Here is an 8,754-nt window from a genome sequence, read left to right as displayed (position 1 = left end):
CAAACCTACAGCGATTCTCCAAATGGCCCAATATTATGAGCATCAGAAAAATGAAAACGATAGGGCGACAGAGAAAAAGAAGAAAGACTTAAAAGAGAGGGTGATGATTGCCAAACTGCAAGGGGTGACTATAGGACGAGACCAATACCGGGGAAACTACCAGACAAACGTCCCTAAGACTGCATTTCCCCAGGACCGCACTCTGACTCCCTACAGTGGACGCACAGACCTTAGAGATGACCAGTGCGCTTTCTGCAAAGGGACTGGCCATTGGAAATCCCAGTGCCCAGTTCTCCTGGAAATGATCAGGAACAGAGACCCCAGGGATGTAGCAAACGGACCGAGACCTAAGGGACCACAGCGAGGGCCCCCAAATGACGCGACTAATGACAGATCAAGCAGACCGAATACGTTCGATCGACCCAGACAGAACCAATATCAACAATCTGACTATGACGACACTCACACCTTTGCATAGGACAGCCAAGGGCGAGGGAGGGATCCAGTCGAGCTCTATGTTGACCAGCAGGGCCCTTATGTCACTGCTAAGGTCCTGGATACCAAGTCTCCATTTCTGGTAGACACTGGCGCAACACGTAGTGCGTTATCTAAACGACTGATTCCAAGGGCACCCTTGTCTGGCTCACTCATAACATCGACAGGTTTCGATGGAACGCCCTCCACCAACCCTTTGTCTGCCCCGATTCTCTTTGACGTAGAAAACAACACCACCGACACCACGTTCTTGCTTTCCTCCAATAGCCCTGACGCCATTATGGGACTTGACTTACTGAAACACTTCCGAGCGACGATTAGGTGTTCTCAAGATGGAGTTCGAGTGTTTCTTTACGACAACCCCGTTCTGCTTAAACATTGTTCCCCCCGACACATGTTTTCCATCACCGACGTCGACGCGTCCCTGCTTGACACCCTACCTCCGTATCTGTGGGCCAAAGCGGATTCGGACGTAGGGCGTATGTTAATTGACCCAGTGCACATTACTGTCCGACCAGATGCAACACTCCCAAAACTCCCACAATATCGGATATCGCCAGAGGGCGAGAAGGCATTGGTAATGATTATCCAGTCACTGATAGACGCAGGAGTGGTAGAGGAAGTGGTTAGCAACGTTTGCAACAGCCCTATCTTGCCCATTATCAAGAAGCAGGGAGAGGGAGATGAGAAAGCATACCGTTTCATCATCGACCTCCGAGAGATCAACAAAGTGGTGGTACCCCAGTACCCTGTGGTCTCAGACATCACCACCATCCTGACCTTGATTCCATCCACTGCCACCACCTTTTCCGTCATCGACCTCAAGAACGCATTCTTCTCCATCCCCATCCACCCAGACAGCCGATATCTCTTCGGCTTTACCCTAAAATCCCGCTCATATAGGTTTTGCCGGGCCCCTCAAGGCTACACGGAGAGCCCTAGCATCTACAGCCAGGCTCTCAAAAGGCAACTAGACCAAGTCCGGTTACCCGACGGGGTGGTGTTGGTACAATATGTCGATGACATCCTTTTGGCAGCCGACAACACCCCTCTAGCGGTTACCGCCACCATTCAACTCTTGCACTTCCTTGCGGAAAATGGCCACAAGGTCTCCAAGAAGAAGTTGCAATTCTGCCTACCCCAGGTCACTTACCTGGGTCACCTTCTGTCCAAAGATGGACGGAAACTCACCCCTGATCGAATCCAGACCATTCTAGACACCCCTGTCCCTAAAACCCAGAAGCAGGTTCGCTCCCTATTAGGCCTCACCTCCTTCTGCCGACAATGGTTGCCAAACTTCAGCCTCGTTGTAAAACCACTGCTCTCTCCCCTAAACAAAGACGTCCCTTTCCCACTCCCTTGGACTCCTGAGTGTCAAACCTCCTTCGCAGAACTACGAGATGCCCTTTGCTCAGCCCCTGTCCTGGGTACCCCTGATTACAGAAAGCCCTTCTCCCTTTACACTCACGAAAGGGAGGGGTGCGCTTTATCTGTCCTGACCCAGGCCATCGGTCCTAAGCAACGACCGTGCGCTTACTTCTCTGCCACTCTTGACCCTGTCGCCAGAGCCTTGCCTGCCTGCCTTCGAGCTGTAGCTGCTGCTGCAGTCTCTATCCGACAGAGTGAGGGGATTGTACTCTCGAATTCCCTCACGGTACTGGTACCCCATGCAGTCGACACCCTCCTGAACCAAACCAAGACGCAACATCTGACGAGTGCACGACTGACTGGATACGAACTAACCTTGCTTGCCCCCCATATCACCCTGAAAAGATGCACCACACTGAACCCAGCAACTCTGTTACCCTTGCCAGAGAACGACCCCAATGTGCACCCCGTACATGACTGCGTGACTCTTACGGACGAACAGACCAGGAGTAGGGTCGATCTCAGAGACACAGCTTTCCCTGACCCCGACGGGGAGTTGTGGGTGGACGGTTCTTGCATCAAACTCTCCGATGGTACCACTTCCGCTGCCTATGCAGTCACCACGGCTCGAACTGTAGTAGAAACAGCCCGCATCACCCAGCGATCTGCCCAGGCAGCGGAACTGATTGCTTTGACGAGAGCCTGCATCCTGGCAACAGGAACCACGACGAACATTTACACCGACAGCCAGTATGCCTTCGGGGTGGTTCACCATTTTGGGCTCCTCTGGAGGGAGAGAGGATACTTGACCTCACACGGCACACCCATTTTGCACGGGGATTTAGTCTCCGCCTTAATCGAAGCTGTCCTCCTCCCCAACAAACTTGCCGTTATCAAATGCCAGGCACACAAGAAGGTGACAGACATTATTGGACAGGGAAATGCACTAGCCGACATCACCGCCCGAACGACAGCTGAAAATAGAACGACAACACGTATGTACGTGACCAGGTCACAAGCAGAAAACTGGACTGACGCCAAGGACACAATTAGAGACATACAAACGGCTAGCACACAACACGAATTGACTGAATGGGCACGGGTGGGATTGAAAGACGATGAAGGCTGCTGGCGGACAAAAGACACGAACAGATGGTTGCTACCTGATTCATACTTGATTCCCATATTAACCATGGCACACTCCCCAGCCCACATAGGATCAGCCCCCATGATCGAACTTGTCTCCAGGGTTTGGCACAATGACAAGATCCCAGATTCCGCCAAACGCCTGGTCCAACAATGCTTAATATGCCTGCAACACAACCCCGGGAAGGGAACTGTAGTACCCCGGGGGGGATTTGGGGTCCCAAACCACCCATTTGAAGTCCTGCAGATGGACTACATCCAGCTAGACAGATGCCAAGGCCTGAAATATGTACTTGTCGTGGTGTGCGCATTTAGCAAATGGGTGGAAGCATATCCAACCCGTGACAACACCGCTATGGCCACTGCAAAGGTCCTGTTAAAGGAGTTTTTCCCCCGTTATGGCCTCTGTCGTGTTTTATGGAGTGATAATGGCCCCCACTTCGTAGCCAACGTTATCCAGCTCATCCTAAATGGGCTGGGTATCAAACAGAAATTCCACGCAGTCTTCCACCCTCAATCTGCTGGGCTTGTCGAACGACACAACGCCACACTAAAGCTTAAACTGGCCAAAATAGTGGCTACGACGGGCCTGAAATGGCCAGACGCCCTCCCATTGGCATTGCTATCGATGCGCTCTACCCCCACCCGACATCACTTAACCCCTTATGAAGTTGTCTTCGGTCGACCCATGAGCGTCTGGTCTGCCCCGAAACCAACGTCCATTCATGACGTTCCGGATGTCCTAATGTCTGATTATCTGTACAAATTGACTGAAACTTTGTCTGTCCTTCATCAGCAGGTGCAGCAGGCCATCCCCGATGCTTCCAGGGGTCCGGGTCACGCCATCCAGCCGGGGGACTTCGTGCTGATCCGAAACTTTCAGCGATCAAAGAGGTTGGAACCCCGGTGGACGGGCCCCTGGCAAGTGCTGATCACCACTCGGACCGCACTTCGAGTGGAGGGGAAGAAACACTGGCTGCACGCTCATCACTGCAAAAAGGTCTCTCCAGCCCTGGCCACGACAGACACCGTCAACACCCAAGAAGAGCTCCTGAACCAGGACCGACCATCGTTGAACTGCTACCCTGATACAGAGACACTTGAACTTTCAAAACATCCTGACCCCACTGTGCCATCTCAAGAAGGGTATTTCCTGCGTCGAAAGGAGGGAGCTTCGGCTAAGTAGGCCACGGACTAGGTTAAAGGATCTCAGAACGGTGACCCAAACTACCAAGGGTTACCTGGAGAGAGGCTGAAACTAAGTCTGTGGTCCTGCCCACCACCGAGCACCTTGAAGACGAAGATGATGGAAGCGCCAGATAAGAAGATGATGGAAGCGCCAAACAAGAAGCCGACTGAGACAACAGGAAATACCCACTACAGAAATCCGAGAACAGACAGACTCCATAGCTCAAAGACAATTGCACTCTTCATCGTAATCCTCCTCTGTTTTCTCCTCATGACTACGCTCTGGATTATGGAAGAACACGCACCTGCTCACGAAACATTCCTAACCACTGCTCAGCCTACCACCATGAAGGAACATTATCTAATTTCGCTCTCTCCTCAACTAAGAGAGAGGCGAAAGGAGTTTTGGAACAACTCTTTCGTGCAGCTACTTCACCAGCACAATCTTGCCACCAACGCCACCAACTGCTGGATCTGTGGGTTGCTACCCCATGCCACTGGACATTCAATACCATTCATCCCTTCACCCTTCTCCGTCCACGGCTCCTGCCTTGCCTGGCTGATCCTCCTGCAAGAGAGCTATACGGGAAATGCCACCTCCAGCAGAGCTGCAGCACATTCTTCTCATGGGGCCGGGCGAAACAAGACAAAGACACACTTCTGCCCGCTGACCCCCAGCGACTCAATCCAAATGGACATTCCGGCCAAAGAACGAATCGAAATGCAGGTGTTCAACAATCCAACCAGACCCACCTTCTCCTATCTGCGGAAACGAACGGCTGCCACTCTGACTGTGGCCCTGACGGTCATCAACGTCACAGGCCACATGTGTGTAGAAGGACTTGGGACACAGCTGGTGGGTCACAGCGCTTGCCGCTTTACCAGAACTTTGGACTCCACGGATCCACCTTCCTTTGTGTCATCCCCAAACATGTATTTCATCTGTGGCACGAAGGCCTACACCTGGCTCCCCAAAGGCTGGGGGGGCACTTGCTACATCTCCTTCGTCCTTCCTCCAACTTATGTGGCCCCAGCGAATCACCACAGACAAAAACGAGCCAAAGACGTTGAGCAAGCCGACTCAACAGGGGCACAGTTCCTCGATGCTATGAAAGGACTCGTCCCCCTCTGGGGCCCGATGGCAAACAGCCGTGCCATCCGACATTTGACTCAGGCAGTCGAGACAACCATGAACATCACAGCGGGCATCTTTGCCAACAACACTGCCGAGCTCCAAGCGGTCCGTTTGGTGGCTCTTCAGAACCGCCTCGTTCTAGATGTGGTTCTGGCGGACCGTGGAGGAGCATGCCGCATTATTGGGGCCAGCTGTTGTACATACATACCGGACAACTCACCCTCAGTGTACAAAGCCATCGAACATCTTCACAGACTCTCTTCGGAAGTTCACCAAGAGCAAGAAGAATGGTCGCTTGGTGGTTGGTTCTGGGACACCGTCAAAAGCTGGGGCTGGAGACTGCTCACCATTATCCTGATTCCCGTAGTTGTAATATGTGGCCTATGCTTAGGAATTCAATGTTTGCCACCTATGTGTTCTTTATGTGCGAGTTGTATTTTTCCCAAAACTGTGGACATTGGAAGCGAACATATGAGGGCATTATATGATACCGAAGTTAGGAATCTGATGAAAATTGACATTGAGTAAGCAAGTTGGCTAGATATGTTGAAAAGGGAGGACTGTTAAAAGTTAGGCTGAAAACCGTCAACATTATCGGCGCCCTCTTGCTCTCCTTAAACCTTTTGTGCGCGTAAAACAGCCGCCATTTTGGACACCATGGCTTCCCTGCTCTCGCCGAGAGCCAGCGCGTCTCTCTCTCTCTCTCCTAACTTCGCTGGCAACCCCCCTGCTTGCACCTGCCTTGAGTCATAAACCCCTCTTCGGCGCTGCTCTGCCCCAGGCCCTCATCCTGTTCCCAGTGCGACACCTCCCTGCTTCCCCGTCATGACCTCCGGCCCTTTTGATGCAAACCCCTTTTCCCCGTGTGCCCGTTTGTCTTCCCCGTTCCCAGGCCGACACCTAGCTCTGCCGATACCAACCTCTTGCCCCTCCCCATACAATAGGAAGCTTCCCTCCTCAAAGGACCCCCGAGATGATCAAAGCCCCCCCCCATCCCACGAGATCCGATCGAAACCCGCACACTCCGTGAATCGGCGGAATACCCAGCTGCGCGATGATCATCACCTGTTGTGAACGGGGCGGGGACTTCCACTGTAGCCTTGCATGGGAACGGGCTGGGAAGGGGGGATTCTGAGGATGTCTTTCCGTACATCAAAGTATCAACGAGAATGTGTTACATGTAATAAAGAGATAAACTTGTGTATAAGAGGCCAGGCCTCAGGGATGCAGTTAGAGCACCTCAGAACGATACCTTCTGTCCGTTTCGTTGTGTTCTCCTCCGGAGAGAATAAAAAAACCTTGTTTCCTGCCTTCCAGTCTCCAGCGCCTGCCTCTCCAATAGTTTAACTTCTTTGTGGGTTCAAGAGGCGACATCGCCGGGCAATAATTAAGGATCTTATATTCTGGTTGGTAGTGCCCCCCCAGTTTTGTATTTTTCCACAATAGCACCCAAGGTAAAATTAAGGTACAGCCAGATCGGATAGTTAGTGATGTATTACTTATTTTCAATCATCTGGAGCAGAAAAAACTCTAGGCTACTGATTTCATGACAGCATAATCGGATGCATCCATGTGGAAGCTTGCATTCCAAAATAGATCAGTCGAATCACTATTAATACAGACATCAGGGAGTGTGATTACTCAATCCATTCTTAGCAGAGCATGCAAGTCCTTCGTAGATATACTCATGATAGATTAAACCAGGGTATATCATCATTAAGTCCATGTCTGTCTGTCCCCAGTTTGAAAACCCATTTCTGCTCTTTTAGGAACAGGAATTTGGATACGTCACTCACATGTGAGGGAATGAACGGTTTTTCAAGGACATTCCACTTGAAATCTATATCACTTTGGTTGTGTTGTATGAAATGTTTGGTCAGTTTTGAAATATCTTTTTTACACCAAAAAGTACTTTTGTGTTCCCGCATCCTCACTCGCACCTTCCTGGTGGTCATGCCCACATAACGTTCATTACAGGGGCATGTAAGGAGATAGATCAAGTTGGTGCTATTACAGTTGGAAAAATGTCTCAGTTCCCAAGGACGATCTGTGCCTATATCTATACTCATAGTTTTGGAGGTTAAAGGACAAACAGAGCATACACCACATGGATGATGCCCTGTCACCGGGGGCAGTCCCACAGGGTGCCCACCTCTCTTCTAGGTGTATCCTTCGGGCGAGTATGTATTAAGCGATCCCTGAGATTCCTAGAACGCTTAAAGGCAAATAGAGGAAACTCTATTTTGTCATTGCTGCTATTTAAAATGCGCCAGTGTCGTCTGATGATCTTTTGGACGCAGTTAGATTTGGTGTTGTAAGTACTGACCAATGTCAAGCGATCCAGAGGGGCTTTCTCAAGTCGTGGCTCAAGCAGTGCTGCACGATGGTTATTGGCTGCTCGTTTGTAGTCCCGCTGGATAAGTCTCCTAGGATAGTGTCTGGTGGTCAACTGTTTGGATAAGTCCTCTGCGTGGCGTGCAAAAGTTTCTGAAGTGGAGCAGTTCCGTCGAACTCGAAGAAACCGCCCAAAAGGCAGATTGTCACGCAGGGATTTAGGGTGTTGGCTTTCATACAGCAGTAGAGAATTCCTTGCCATCGGCTTCCGGTATAGTTCACTTTCTAAGCCCGTTTCCGTGGTGTAAATGGAGAGGTCCAGGAAGGAAACCCTTTCTTTGCTCATTTCTATGGTGAAACGCAAGAAGATATTCTGGTTGTTGAGCCATTGATGGAAAAGAAGAACAGATTCCTTGTTGCCTTTCCAAACCATCAGGATGTCATCTATATATCTTTTCCACCAAAGTATGGATGAAAAGAATGGGTTGGTTGGATTCAGCACTGTTGTCTGTTCGAACATGTGGACATACAGGTTCGCTAGGGAAGGGGCAAAAATACTGCCCATGCTCGTCCCAGAGATCTGATGGTATATCATGTCCTCATACATAAAGAAGTTCTCCTTCATGGCTATGGTGGCTAAAGCGCTCAGACCAATCGCAACATTGCAGCGTTTTGATTGGCTTAGGGGAGGGAGCATGTGTGCTTCCTGCTTCCCCACAGAGAGATGATGAGGGACAGCGGCAGTGAGGAGGTAAGTGTGTGTTTTTTTTTTATTTTGTACCGCCCCCGTGACCCCAACTCCCCCCCTACCCCTCCACTCTCATTCCCTGCCAGCTGCTACTGTGTGCATCACCCAGGAAGAAGTTGCAGAGACTTTGTTTTATTAGCTCCGAAAACAGATCGATTAAATCAGATTGAATACCTTACCAGCTTCAGATTAACAAAGGAAATTAATCTGTTAAATTTGCCCTTTATTCAATTACAGAACTAGGACCTTGATGTACAAAGGATTTTTGTGGTCACAAAATCTCTGGTTTCCAAATTAAAGGTTTTTAGCAACTTCAACAACCCAACTTGGGAATGCACAA

Source organism: Lissotriton helveticus, chromosome 10, assembly GCF_964261635.1.
Source record: "Lissotriton helveticus chromosome 10, aLisHel1.1, whole genome shotgun sequence".
Lineage (NCBI taxonomy): Eukaryota > Metazoa > Chordata > Amphibia > Caudata > Salamandridae > Lissotriton > Lissotriton helveticus.
The sequence above is the reverse complement of the archived record's forward strand: the minus strand, read 5'-3'. Positions refer to the sequence as shown.